Raw genomic sequence first — 15,087 nt, 5'->3', positions numbered from 1 at the left:
GAGTTAAGCTCTGACTTGACTATAAAATAAGACTGTCACATTGCTGTGTGTCCAACAATTTGCATTTGCTGGTATAAGGATGAGAACCACAATTAGTTGACATTTCTTCAGCAATTGTAAATAGCCTTGGTTTTATAGTACAAATGAATAAAGAAATTGTGATTTTTGTGCAATGCTAGCCTCAGCTTCTAGACTTTTGTTACATAGCTCCTGTTCTGTGACTTTCATACCAGCCTTTACATAGGTTACATGAGTGATGGTCTTTGTTCTCATGAAAGTGACACATATGCTCAGACACTGTATATATGTTTTTGCATAAATGCAGTCTTCATCACCATAATGTCTAAATGCCTAATGTCTAAATAGTGAGTGCATTCTTTCTGCTTTCTTGCCTTGCTACAAATTGTTATTTCATCATACAGGCATTGTGTTTCAAAACTGAAACACAGCTGTGCCTTTCTTCAACACTGCCCCCAAATGGATCCCATCATTTAGTAATTGAAGTTATTGATAGAAGCTGCACAGTGAACCTTAGAAAAGTCAGAATAATGAGGTGGTTTGGCACTAGTTTTGTGTGTACACAGTTTTATGAAACTGTTTTGTAGCTGCTCTAAAGATGAAAAAATATTAGTAAGCATAGGGCAGCAGATGCTAGTGGAACGCCGACTGAATTTCTGCTGCCAAGATCTCTTGTGTAATTTGTGTCACAATGATACACTCACAAGTTTTAATATTTACACAACTTGCTGTCTTCTTTCGGGTTTCAGGTATTGTAGACCAGAGGAAACAGAGGCTTGATATAAACTGCTATGATCTACTGATTTAGTTATGCAGTAAGTGCTCTCACTTCATCTAGTTGAATGACTCAAATTCCTCAAGGTAATGGAGTGTTTCATGGCCTCTCCATCCCAAAGGGCATGAGCACATTTCTGTCAACAGTATATCATCTACATAACGTTGTATAAGGTAATTCCCTTTCAAGCCAATCTCTAAGTCTGTAATCAAAGAAAAATTCTAAAGAAAAGGGTTGGTTTTTTGTTGTTTTTTTTTTTTTAAATTATTTGTGAAAAATAAGGTGGTTGTAAGTCATGGCATTGATATATTTTTTTTTCCCTGCATGTTTTTTTTTAAGGATGACCCAGGCAAAATACTCAGAAAGGCTCCGCACTTTCTTGAAACCATGCCCCTTCAGAAGAGCTGAGTGTGGGAACTCAAGGAGGCAGGCATACAAATCACCATCCAGCTGAGGGACTCAGGCTGGAAAGGACCTCCTGAGCAGTCATCTCTGACTCAGTCCCCTGTTAATACAGGCAATTATATCACATAATCCCTCTCATAAACTGGTCATGCTTCACATTTCAACTACTACTAAAGTTTTACCAGAAATTTGCTGCCCTTTCTTCTAGAAAACCTGTCATAGTTTCCAGTGGGAATGTGCTTAGGGCCGGTCTTTTACTGTTCGTTCTTCTGACAGCATCACTCTTTAGCTTAAATAACTCTTCAGCTCTCCTGGTGTCTTCTGCCTTGATGGATTTGTAAAAAGTGAACACAATTCAACCTTCTTTTTGCTAGACTAAACAAGACAAGCTCTTTTGGTGTCATCCAGAAAGAACAGCTTTTCTTTCCACTAACTTGAAGTCTTCCACAGCTGTCTCAGGCTGAATAAATTCATTCTTGAATGTGAGTGACCTGAGCTATACACATTATTCTGGATAAAGTCTTGCCAGAGCTTTGTGCAATGGCATTTTGAGCATTCAGGCTGAGTCTGGGCTTTTCGTGGGTCCATATTTTGAGTTTTGTATGGCAGGAAGTAAGTTTTGGATTCACTTTGTATGTTTTTGCTAAAGCTTCCAGAATATTAAATGAGAAACTTAATTTTTTGCTGACAGTTTTAGAAGGAGATTAGGGGAACTGTACTCCCAACCCTGCTTTCCATGGGAATAGGACTCCCTTGGATAATTCCAGTTCTAATTACAAACAAGGAAAATGATAAACATTTAAGCGACAATCCCCAAAGGAAATATGGAACAGTATGGTTTGATGCAGAGATGCCATGTTCCTACTTGTTATCAGCAACAACCTGGCTGTGTCACCACAGAGCCATAAGCTCAGAGTTCCTTTCTCATCTGAAGGGTCTGACACAAAGCAATAACAGAGCCATACACTGCTACAGCTAAAGAGATAGCTGGGCTGCCTTAGGAGCTGATATTTCAGTAGTGTGCTCCAGTACACTGTCAGATGCAGCAAAGACCAAGCATGACTTCATGAAGGTAAATGGCATGGGCACCACTATATCAGTTGTTCAACGGTGGTAATACAGAGACATTTCCCTGCATTTTCCTGCAGATACTGGGAAGTCTCCTCAGTGAGATGTGTCTACCTTGATAGGAACTGTTGCTCTGTGCTGAAAATCAGGAAACTTCTGATTTCATTTTGGCAGACCTTCTTTGTGTATGTGTTATGCTCCCACTCCTTGGCCACACAGACAGAAGGTACTGTGTGCTTGCAACATGCATGACACAAGACTTTGGGGTGTATGGATGCAGAGTAGCACAAATCACTGCCAAAAGCAGAGCACCCAGCTCTCACAGGAGATGATAAGAGACTCTGTCCACAGAGCTGGAGGAGAGACCTGTCTTTGTCCTCAGTGTATCCTCTGTCTCCATCATTTTCTTCATTTTCCAGCCATGTTGATTGCCTGTCTCCCTCCTGCTCTTTTCTTCCCACTGAAAAAGAGAGCAGGCTTTTGTCTCCTAGCTCCCTGCTTACCAGGTGACTGTTATTAGCTTACACCTGTGAATGCTAATGGCAAATAGTCATGGATGTTTTAAGGAGGAGAAACAAACAAATGAAATAAAAGAGTGAAAAAACTGGACAGTATAGAAAGAAAGAAAAAAAAGAGTAAACCTATCTAAATTTACAGAGATTTTCTTCAAATGTTCCTGCCACTGTTGTTCCAGAAAGGCCCTCTAAGCTAGAAATAGTAGCTGGTGGTCATGTTTAGTGTCCTGTGTTTGCAACTGAAAGGGGCCATGACTCATATATGTGTATGGTGCTCTGGCTATAAGCCATTCTGACTTAAAATGGCTGAGGTTTATTGTGAGAAAGAACATCTGACTTGTATTTTCTTGAGTCTGAAAAAGTATCTTCAAATAACAGCATAAGGGAAAAACACTAACCGTAAAGAATTTTACATTCTTTGGAAGGATATCATAGCAGAACATACACAGTAGACTAATTATGATTTCATCTTTAATTTTACTCCAAAGTCAGTTGCATTTTTTTGAAGTGTCATTCCTTTTTATTTTCACCAAAAAAATGGCCGCATTCCAATCACTTACTTACAATCATCTGTATTAATTTGTGTTCTTCAAACAGCTGGATAATCTGTTGTAATTAGAATGAGCTCTGCTGGCTGGCTTTTATCATCCTGTCGGAGGAAATTACCGGGCAGACTTCTCGTTCCCTCCAGCAGACAGCGGAGGGTGCTGTTGGATTTGTTGTTGTGGAATGGGAAAAAGAATCGAAGCTGTTCTCAGAGCGGGCTGCCCAAAGCTCACTTCATAGATTCCTCAATAGACTTTGTAGATACAGACCATCAAGTCTTGCCTTACTGGGGTGTCAAGGAGCACCAATAAGGGCCTTCCAAAGCATGATCTGAATTAGGCAGAGTGCAGTACATCTTCTTCAACATGCTGGTTAGAACTTATTAAGCCACAATGAATGCGTAATAAAACTTATTTGGGAGATTATATTGGGACACCCAAAGTCAGCAGTAGTGCTTTTCAGCTGTTTGCATTAGCTAAACGTGATACAAGAGCAGGTGCTTGGCAAGCCTGTCTGCCTGTGGTCTTGAACAGGATGCAGGATGCGGTTGCTGGATTGCAAATGCTGTATTTCACTGTCACTGGGACACAGTGATTTTATTAGTGAACATATCACTAATAATATGGCAACTATGTGGTCAAAGGATGTGCCATTCTCAAGCCCAAGTAAATAGTATAGAATTAACAAATACGTTTCAAAGGAGCCCTTTGTGAATTGTAAATATGACTTGCTGCTACTGCTATTTAGACAATTGTTTTCCCTTTATACTACTTTTCCTGTAAAAACTGCAAATAGAAACTCAAGCTTTCTAACCAAAATAAAAATATCTGTTATATGGATGAGTAACTGGAGAAGTCGAAGAAGTTGAATGATTTTCCCAGGATCATCAACAGAAGATGAAATCAATGTGTGAATTAAGCTCAGATGCTGAACTTCCCTGAGCAACTGGAAGGAGCAAAAAATGCATCCCATAGCCTCTTTCTTTCCACCATGGAGGAATTCCAATTCTGTATTCTGAAGGAAATGTGTTACACAGGAGCTCTGGGGGATGCACGCTGCCATGCGTGCCTCATAGATTCATCAGCTCCTGTAACTGATCAATATATCCTGATCATTATGTTTCTGCATTGTTTTAAAGATGAGAAGCACTATGTCTATCCATGATTGAAGCTATTGCACAATGTGATTCTCATCCCACAGCATGTAAAGCAGCCCACTGAGGCATTCAGAAGTATTCCTCTGCTCCAATACCATGAAGAAAAAATTATCCTTAAAAATAATACAAATGTAAATGCAATATTCTCTCTTTTTTCATCATTCTGAACAAACCCAGAACTTTTAAAATTATATATCCTTGGTTCCTTTCTGAATATTGGTGAGTAGCAACACCTCAGAGCCACACGTATAGACCTCTGGACAAATTCCTTTCTGGAGCAGATTGCTGAGAGCTGATTTGCTAATGGGAAACGTTCCTACCTATCTTGTATTCAGTTTACCTGGATTTAATCTCCTTAGTTTGAATTAGCGGAGGAGAATGTGTTTATGTCTGTATCCATAGATGGGAATAGAGATAGACTCCTTACTTGAGTGCACAATGTTTATTTTATCCTAAAAGTTTGTTTTCCTTTCCCCCCTCCCACTACAGTGTCACTGCTGCTGTATTTTATTAGACCTCTGGTTTTCATTATGCAAAAAGTCAAAACTGGAACGTTGTAAATCTCCCCTCTCCTTCCCGCTCGCTGCTCTGAAGCTCGGCCGCCATTCGATGCCTGACGGCTTCTCCTACCAACGCACACTATTTCCAGGGGCTCTGGGGAACTGGAGGTGAGAACAGGGAACAGGGAGGGGGAGCCTGCTTGCCCAAGGCTTGTTAACCTGAGCGCACACTCTCTTTCTCAAATTTGTTTTCTCAGCTGGTGGCACAGTCACTGCCCCAGCGCCATCAGTCCAGCAGAGAGCAGTTCCATTCGAGATCTGAAGGCAGATTTTAAAGAAGTGGTTGGGCAGGAGGGGGGGAGCTTAATAACAGCTTAGAGCCTGACTCTGCGTGTTTTCTTAGTATATTGAAATACGAACTGTGTAAACATGCTCCGCATTCCACCTGCTCAAGCATCTGCCAGAAATCTCACAAAAGCCCTTTGCTGTATCTTACGCCCTCCTGTTCTGCCTGCCCTCCTCCCTGCAAGCTCTCCTGCACCACCTCGCTGTCCTGCTCCCCACCCAGTCTCCTCCTACACATGCTCCGTTTTGTTCCTGCTGGAAACGTACATTTCCAACCTCTACCTGCACCTAGCATGCGGTGCCTTTCCCAGCCTCCTCTTTCTTAGGGTTGGGACTCACTTCAGCCTCAGAGCACTGCTTGGTGCTGATGCTTGTCAGGTTATTGTTGTTCTTCCAATAGTATTTACTATTATTATATATAAATATGGCAGCGATCACCCCAGAGACCGAATGCTTTCCACACCAAAACTTGGAGCAAAGCAGAAAGGGTTTCACTCACATGCTCTGCTTTTTACCTGTCTGCCCCTGACAGGGGAGCAATTTCCATCCAGATGGCAAGCCATCAAGGGTTTTACACTTTTACACTTAGTAAAAACACTGAACAAAGAAGGGCCTTTTCCATCGCGCTCTGAAAGAGAGCAGGCTGTGCTGGCGTCTCCAAGAGAGCAGATTTCCCCTTGGCATGACCTGCCGCCAGCATACAGCAGTGGGACACAGGCAGCAAACCACATTTCTGCTGTGCCGTGCCAGCCTCAAGGGCTGTGTGAGTAATGTGGAGTGAGCCGAAGATAGCCTCAAGCTATCTTCCTTGTTTCTTGTGTCAGGTGTGACCACATCACCTGGGCCCCGGGGTGCGTAGGGGTTGGTGGGGTTCCCGGTAGGATATGTTGGGAAGTGTGGAGGTTTGGAGCTGGGAGGTTGAAAACAGCACACTTTTGGCTGTGTTAACTGCAGCAGTCAGTAAGCCTTGCTGTGATTGCATCAGATGGGAAGAGGCTGGTCTGAAAAAGAACAAGGAGCTGTGATTTAGGGCTAAGACAAAACTATTTTCATTTGACTGTGGAGGGAAGACACCATCTAAGCTACCAATGAAATGGGGCAGTGATATTCTGTCAGTTTTCCCACCGCCTTCATACAACTAGTATAGGTACATACATAAGTAGCTAGTTTCTAAGTTTCATTCATACTAGCTGAAAGAAAAAAAAAAAAGAAGAGTCATAGATTCACAGAATGGCTTAGGTTGGAAGAGACCTTAAAGCCCACCCAACTCCAGCCCCATGCCATGGTCAGAGCTGCCTGCACCAGCTTAGGCTGCCGAGGGCCCCATCCAACCTGGCCTTGGGCACCTCCAGGGATGGGGCACCCACAGCTTCTCGGGGCAGCTGTGCCACTCACTGTCCTCTGAGTAAAAATTTTCCTCCATCTCATTTAAATCTCTCCTCTTTTAGTATAAAGCCATCCCCCCTTGTCCCATCATAATTAGACCATGCAAAAACTTGGTCTCCCTCCTGTTTATATACTCTGTTTAGGAAGGACACACTGATGTCTCCCCGAAGCCTTCTGCATTCTGAACAAGCTCAGCTCCCTCAGCCCATCCTCGGGAGAGATACTCCAGGTTTCTCCTATGGCTTCCTCCTCCTCATAAGGGTGGTCTTGCTATCCTTAGCTTTCAAAATGCTTCATACTGTGAAGTGTGAACCACAGCATTCATATCTCAGCTCCGGTCCTTTATGGTCTGGTGGTTATGAGGGTAACTTTTCTGACTGGTTTGAAAAGTGCCGGTGAAATACCACCAAAATAAAGCTGCCTACACCCAGGGGGCTGGCCTGGTCAACACAGCTGGGCAGTGGAGCTGGGAGGGCCTTGGCAGGGTCTTGATAGGCCTCAGACTTCATGGAGCAGCTCCTAGATGGGGGTAGGCCCTACACTTCATGGGACAGAAGATGGGAAGGGGAGGTACTGTTGTTGCTGAGGTGTTTCACAGGTTCTTGGGTGTCTGCTATTCACTGGACATTTTTGAGGCTGCAGCATCTCAGTGGGTCAATTCAATGAGAGAGAAATTTAAAGAGAGAAGCTTTAACATGATGGTCTGACTGCATAGATCTTACAAGGTCTTTAATTGGATTGTTTAATCTTTTGAAATTATCTTCAACTCCTGTGTGTTCGGGGGGCAGGGAGGTGGGAGATGACACTTGTTTGTTTTGTTTTCTTTTCCTGATATGGGGAATCAGCCATTTTAGGAGAGTAGTTGCTGTGGTGTGTCATCCATACTCTGTACTCTCCTGGGACCAGGGCTTGAGATTTTTTCATCCTTTTTTTCCTTGCCTTGCACTTTGTTCCTGAAACAGGAATCAGGTTAAATATCCTCACAGTCCTTTCCAAACTCTTGGCATTAGAACCACCCTTCCCCTTTGCCTTTCCCCGCCAAGTGATGTGTGCAACAGAGCCCAGAGCGGGGAAGGGAAGGGAGGAGGAAGAGGAAATCATTCACCCCACCCTTCCAACCAGAAGCAGGATCTTGAAGTGGCTGCTCAAATGGAAGAAACTCACAATTAAAAGAAAATAATTAAATAAATAAATACAAAAGGTATTCCCACTCCCTGCCCTGTTAGGATCATGATGTCTGGGTGTAACCCACACAGACACCAGCAGCTCTTGCCAGAAACTCATCAGATGTCAGTGAAAAGCTGAGACCACCCGGAGAGAAGTGGTAGTTCTTAGCAGGCCAGTGCTTTGCCTGGGGAAGGTGTCCTGACATCCTCTCCACTAAATTCAGCTTGCTGAAAGCTGTCCCCTGGCTGTCACAATTCCTCATTGCAAAGTGCAGTTGAACTCAACTGTTTCTAACTCAGTTAGGGCAAATGCTGTCCAGTCCCCAGATATTTTTTAAAAGGTTGCTGTGAAGGACTGAGTAACAGGGACGTGTATATTTGTTCCCTGAAAAGAGGAAGGGTCATTAAACTGGAACATCTAGTATGCTTTTGAAAGAATTGCATTACATCAGAACAAGCCAGAAGTAAGATACCGTTTGTTAACTTTACTAATCCATTAAAAATACACTGGGCAACTGAACTATTATTTGTAACCCTCTGCAATCTCTCTTACAGCAAGGAAACAATGTCCGACTGCGTTTAGGTGTGGTGTGTTCTCAGAGCACATAAAGCTTTCAGCAGCTTTGTACGGGGCTGATTTTGATTTTAGGTAACAGCACATATTGAATCGGCTGGGGAAAGAAACTCTCCAACTAGAAATCTACTAGCAGTAAATTATCTGGAATTTCAAATGACCCACAGATATATTTATCATATTATCCTTATATTCATGAATTTGTGCGTGGGAAGAGAGGAGGTCCCTGAAGCTGCAAATTGTCAATCCACATTCAGTACTTCAGACTAAGCCAAGTCATTCTCGCCTTTTCTTTTAAGCTGGACGTAACTAGAAAATAATTGTGTGGTTGAAATGAAAGATTTTACCTTGGGTAGTACTTTATCGTACTGAGTATTCCTGTGTTGGTAAGAACAAGTTCACTGACTTGTTCTCCATCACTACCATGAACTAAAGGGAAAATGGAAATGAGCTGAGAAAATTTTTCTTCCTTTTTAATCTTATTAATCTTTTTTCTTCTGTTCCAGTTAAAACAAAAGCAAGAACTGTGGAGACAGATTGACCTTGTAATAGCAAAAACATGGTTCAGTGAATCTTTGTGTCTGTGGCTGGGCTTTTCCTGTCCTCTAAATCTAAAATTGAAATGGCTTTTCTAGCTTTCAGCAGAACGAGGTTGTGCTCTGAAGATAAAAACATACTTATGAATTGAAAAATATCGTTTCCTTTAGAATGCTTTTTAGAACATCAGGGTGCTTAATAGTAGAGATGGTAGTTGACAACAGAAATTGTATTATAGGCACCTCATGTTATCAGTGGAGGATAACAAATTCCCTGAGTGGATTAAAATTGCCTGAAAAAAAACAAAATAAAGGACAAATTGCTTGAAAAGCAGCTGGAGGCAGGGCTATATACTTTTGCTGTGCACATAGCAGTGGCAAACCCATGGCTGATATTTCCTGTCTTGCTGAGAGTTCAGGTTCTAAATTTAGGGCTCTAAATAAGTGATCTGATGTATGAAGGGCCTATACTGCCAACCAGAGTCAATGGGAAGAGCTGATGCCTTCATGCTTTTCCAAATCAGGGCATTTAAGTCTAAAGCACATTCTGGGAACCCAGTCTTTCTTTATTGGCTTCACTTTCCCCAACAGTCAGATGGAGCCATGGCCCTCCAAGCAGCAAGCAAGTGGTGCTGTATGAAAACGTTTCTCTGTCAAGCCTGCCCCCCAGCCCACTGCTGGGATCTGCTCAGAAGGGACCCCAAGAATGATGGGATCCACCTGGACCAGCCAAGCCTGCTGCCAGCACCAGCCCTGGGCACCTGGCCCAAGGCAGCACATTTTAGGTACTATTTTGCAGACCCAGCAAACCAGGAGCTGCTGTCAGTCCTCTGCCCCTGGGCAAGGCTGGTAGGAGCTGGAAGCTGGGAAAGAGAATAGAAGCAAGGATGGGCTTCCAGAACCGTAGCCACCTCACCTCTGACTGGCTAGTATTTTTTACTAACTATTCAGAAAACTGTCTTAATCTATTGTGCAATTACAACAGCAAAGCACTTACCTGCCATCATGCCTCAGCAGCAGTACCTTAACAAGCAGTTCAGCAAAGAGGGCTGCTGTTTCCTCTTTGCTGGTGAAGGCTCTACTTGTGTATGCTGGAGAGTCTTATTTCCAACAAACCATCTCAGGAACCTGTTCTCTTCTTACAAGATACTCTGCCAAGTGCTCAGACCACCACAGTTCATCCTGTCTCCCAAAGTAGTCCTGTAGTCCTTCAGAGCCCTTCCCTAAGCTTAAGCATAGAAAGTTGGACCTTTTTTTTTTTTTTTTGAGAGAGACAGAGAGAGAGAAGATGGAGACACGACACATCTATAAAAAGGGCAAGGAAATGGATCCATGTTTTTGTCTTGCCTTGCTTTTCCTGGCACTTTGGGTTTTTTTGCTCCAAATCAGATGCTCTGAGGGATGACTGCCACACTGCCACTTCTTGTTTAAAGCATCAGCATATTGCTACTTCTCTCTGGAAAGCTCACAACCAGAGGAACCCTGGTCCCTGTGTAATAAGCAGTTTTGGAAAAGTCAGTAGCATCATCTCCTTGGGTCAGAGATGTCAGCAGGATCTAGAAGTCTCTGCCTCTCCCAGGAGCAAAGACAGCCCCCAAATCCCTGCAATGGACAGGGCCACCTGATGCACAAAGAGCAGTATCCCCTATTTTTTGGATGGATTTGTACAGAGACAATGATTTTGTGATCACAGTATTTGCTGATTTTTCCCAATATAAATCACTTTGAATTCCATTAAACAATTCCTAAGAAATTAGAAGAGGTGTAGGAAATCACAGACTTCAAGAAAACTGGTGGCTGGACGGGGAAGAGTCTCCCTGCTCCCACCCCAGACACCCAAAGGAAAAGCATTTTCTATTTAGCCATTATCTATTTTCTTTGGTTGCAGCCAACTGGTCATTCGCCACATGCATTACCATCAGCTGGCCACAGTAAATGCTGTCTGTTTCTGATCTGGCACTACAGGGAATATGAACAAGTTTTTGATGTAATAGGCAGAGGAATGAGGACAGTCTTGTGGGAGGCCAGGCTCACTAATTCTGTCACTCATGGGACAACTTGATATTTTCTTAATTTCGATCATGACTAATGTCCTGTTTCTCTTTTTTGCAGTTAAGTCTCAAGGAAAAGAAAAGCAATTGCAAAATGGGAATGGAAACCTTGGTCTGTCTGGTGTTTGTTTCAGCACTGTCAGGCAGGTAAGATAACCGAGAGCTGTAAGAATATAATAGCCAGGGAAACCAGAAGAACTCAGATGGAGACATAATTATTCCAAGAAAAAAAAGAAAAGAACATTTTCATTTTCCTCTGTGGTTCCGTGACTTTCCTCTCCCTTTCCAAGTCTTCAGTCATCTGCACTAAAGGACTGGCTCTTTTTCAGTGGTTGGAAATGGCCTAAGCATTTCAAAGAAAGATGGAGATATGAAGGACTTGGGGATAAGAGTCTTGCAAGTAATTTTCAAGGAAAATATTACAGCTCTAACAGCTAACAAGGGGCAAAAATCCACTGTTGGGAGAGTGCACTGGCATGTTGCCAAGAGCAAGTTGCTGATAATAGCTGCAAATGTATCTGCTGATGAAATGTTAAGTTGCTTGATAGAGCTTTTTGGTTTTCAAAATGACACTTTTCCATGAAAATTTACATCATAAGAATTTGAGGTGGGGCAAAATTGGAACCATGTGTTGGCTAGATCTGGCAATTTCAGTTAAAAAGGAGCACAGAACTGGTGTCCATGCTTACAAATTGCAGCATTAAAATCTAACAAACTATCACCAAATCTAACTTGAACAGAAGAAAGTTCCTGACAATGAGCACCTCGCTACAAACTCAGCATCAATGTTTGCTAAACAAAAACTACAGCTTGTTATCCCTGTATCTGTCAGGAACAAAAATTATATATATATAAAGCACAAAATATTTTCAATTCACAAAAACTCCTGGAAAAATCCACTTGATATCAGAAGAAATGGAAATTAGACCCAATAAATCCTTGTTTGTTGGGCCCAAATTGGAGGAGTTTGTCTTCTTTCCCGCAGCCTCTTTCACATATTATGCCTTCTGCCCTTCGTGTCAACTCATTTACACAGGAAAGAGAGAAAGGGAGATCTACGTAGTCCAGGTAGAATAATTTAAAAAAACAACCTTCCTTTCATGAACAAACCCAAAATTCAATGCATGTCCCTCGAAGAGGGATTCTGTTTGCATGGACCCTGTTGGCAAAACTGTTGATTCCTCTGGGTGTGGATTTTGTTTTCTGTTTTACATACCCTGTAAAGAGCATAGCAAGTCTGCACACAGACCTAGGGGACTTGGAAGTTCTTAAGTAAGGTGTGTGATCTAATATCAGCTCCAGGGTTTTTCCTGACCATAGCTTTACTCATTCTCACCAAAGAGCTTCTTTGTTCCTAAACCTGTAAGAGACAACACACATGGTTAATGTTAGGTATGTGTGTAGTTCCATCTGCATGAAGTCAGTGAATATTCATTCATTCAAGGCTAGAAGTGTGTAGATGTTGGAATGGGAGGGACTTTGGATGGTTTCAATGAGCAGTCTTCATTGCAAGTATTTAACTAGCAGAAGAGACTTCAATATCGCTCTTTAAAGCAAGGATTTTAGTTCATAGGCAAAAGAGAAGATAGGAAGTCGGTACTTCAGAGGTCTAGGTGAGCAAGAAGTTGATCTCCTTAATTCTGCTTTGTTAAATGAACACACTAGCATATGAAATTCTTCTATATTAAATGACTTCTGTAAGAGCTTGTAAACATCAAATGATAGCTGTAAATGATAGCAAGCAAATGATAAAAACTTCTAGATCTGAGGTAAGAAAGCAGCATGCTCCTGACTATCCTAAATAAAACTTACTTGTCTGTTATCTAAGAGTTTATGTATAAGAACTTACGTTCAAGTAGAAGAAAGCCTTCAAAATCTACCTTATCTCAAAGTTAGTGTAACTTGAATACAGGTGTAAAATAAAATAAAATAAAGGCTTAAATGCTTTCCTGAATCGAGGAATAAACATTGAAAGGTCATAGGCTTCTAAACAATTATTTTCAGTTATTACCATTAAATATTTTCAGGGTACACTGCCAACTATGATGGGCTGAAGACAGATTCTTGTAGGGAGGAAAAATGAATGCACAAGAGTACTGAAAAGTGATCTCTGCTGTCTTGCCCTTTTGTCTCTAGAAACAAAAACAGCCAAAAATTGTTTTGGCATTTGTATGTACAAACCCATGAACAATGTGTTAAAAGATTATATTCTAAGGTTGTATACAAATTCACAATTTGAAAGTTACAGTTCAGCAGTCATTTATATCACATGACCAGACCATCAATCATAATAATAATAAAACAGGAGATTTTTCAGCTAGCACACTTCTGAGTATTCAGCCGAAATGGAGAAAAATGGGGAAATCACATAATATATCTTAGGAGTAGTAATGTCCTGTTATTGTTAAAAAACTGCTGGGACCTCATTAGTGACTATGAAAACATCATCTGTGAATACTGTGAGGCCATAAATCTACAGTGTCCAAGGAAGAGAGTGCAGGGGGGAGGGAAGGGGTGAAGGAAGAGAGCAAGCACAACATGCATGTTTGCCATTTTTTCTTACCCAGCTGTGAGTTAGTAATTTCCATATCTGCTTGCCAAACAGCTTCCAGAAACTATTACCAATTGAGTGAATTCAGTAGTCTGCTAATGAACGATAAGATAATGGGTCTATGTTCAAGAGTGTAGAAGACAAATAGTTGTTTACATGTCAAAAATTCCTTTTCTATTTGGGTCACTGCACATACATACACACAGGATTTTGAGGCCACACTTCATAGAAGTGCAGCTCCAAGCCAGGGCTGCTGACGCTGCAGGTATGGTACTTCAGTCTTCAAACCTGGTTGTTTAGTATTCCATTAACGAGCAGTTTTCTATAGCATTAATTAATGGTAGTAGATGATAAAGATGATTTTATGCCTGTCTCATAGAGCCATAGAGCAACCCCCTTTGTGTCACAGTGCACAAATCCATTTTTATTGTAAGTATATGCTCTTATGTTGCAGTGGAATTTGGCTCTGTATTTGCAGAGCTCACATCACCTGTCACTGAAATGTGGCTACTTCTAGACAGGAAAATTAGCACTGATTTTAGTAGCAGGAACAAAAGCTAAAAGTCAACTGAAATGGCTTCAGAGATTAGGTAGGAAGAACACAAGGCGTTTACTTGAACCAGAGTTTCTTCAGGGCACTGGGTTCCACCTACTCATGTATGTCTGAGAAATGATACCTGATCCTTCACAGTAAACTGAAAAAGTGGAAACTACTTGCCAACGTGAAAATTACAGACTGGTTTTACAGAACCACCTGCTTTTTTTTTCTTTTTTTCTTTTTTTTTTTTTCTTTTTTTTTTTTTCCCCCATACTGAGTGTGTGTGTGTGTGTTTTATTATCATTTGTTTGTTTTTCATTGTGAACTTTCACTCCAGATCCTTTTCTTGCATTTGGTTTCACAGCATTGGGTCCTTGGTAGGTCATGTTGTGAAACTGGAGAGCTCTTTTGTACATTGTACCTTAAAAAGCAGTGAGAAAGCAAATAGAAGGGGATTTACCTCCCAAAAAATTGGGTACCTTATCTCTCTGTATGTGAAAATATAGCCACTGCAAAGTAAATGCCTCTAAAAAGACCTAACATACCCAATACCAGTTTTGGAAAACATCAAAGTTGGCAGCTGTCTAGCAAAGTGGCCTGCCAGAGGTAGTTAAACAGCTGTTTTCCATACTTTGTTTATGCTAGAGCTTTGGACAGTGAGACTTATGGCAGTAGGGAAGCCAGAGTTTAAGTGGTATGGAACTCTAAGGAACAGCTAAGACCTCTGTCTCTAACTACAGACAGTGTGGTTTTACAGGGTAGTTTTGGACTTGCAAATCAAACTGGAGAAGAAAATTGAAAAACTGCAGTTTCTAGAGATTTTGAGCACCTTTATCACCAAATGATGTCAGCAGAAGTCTGGAAACTTCTGGAAGATGGAAATCAGGCACAGCTGAAAATCAAGTGTTCACATTGTTGAGTTTGAATCTTTCTTGTGTATCAGCTTTATTTCCTGTT

General features: G+C 41.6%; 1 long non-coding RNA gene across 2 annotated transcripts in view; it reads left to right on the top strand.

The window, feature by feature from the left end:
* Window positions 1-4,980: 4,980 nt before the first annotated feature.
* Window positions 4,981-15,087, top strand: part of LOC116216428 (uncharacterized) — a 60,378-nt gene continuing 50,271 nt past the window's right edge. For both annotated transcript variants that reach the window (XR_014882317.1, XR_004159147.2), the window contains exons 1-2: window positions 4,981-5,151; window positions 11,103-11,188. This is a non-coding gene — a long non-coding RNA (uncharacterized LOC116216428). The remainder of the gene's footprint in view (window positions 5,152-11,102; window positions 11,189-15,087) is intronic.

This window comes from Meleagris gallopavo, chromosome 3, assembly GCF_905368555.1.
Source record: "Meleagris gallopavo chromosome 3, MGAL_WU_HG_1.1, whole genome shotgun sequence".
Taxonomy (NCBI): Eukaryota; Metazoa; Chordata; class Aves; order Galliformes; family Phasianidae; genus Meleagris; species Meleagris gallopavo.
The sequence above is the reverse complement of the archived record's forward strand: the minus strand, read 5'-3'. Positions and strand labels throughout refer to the sequence as shown.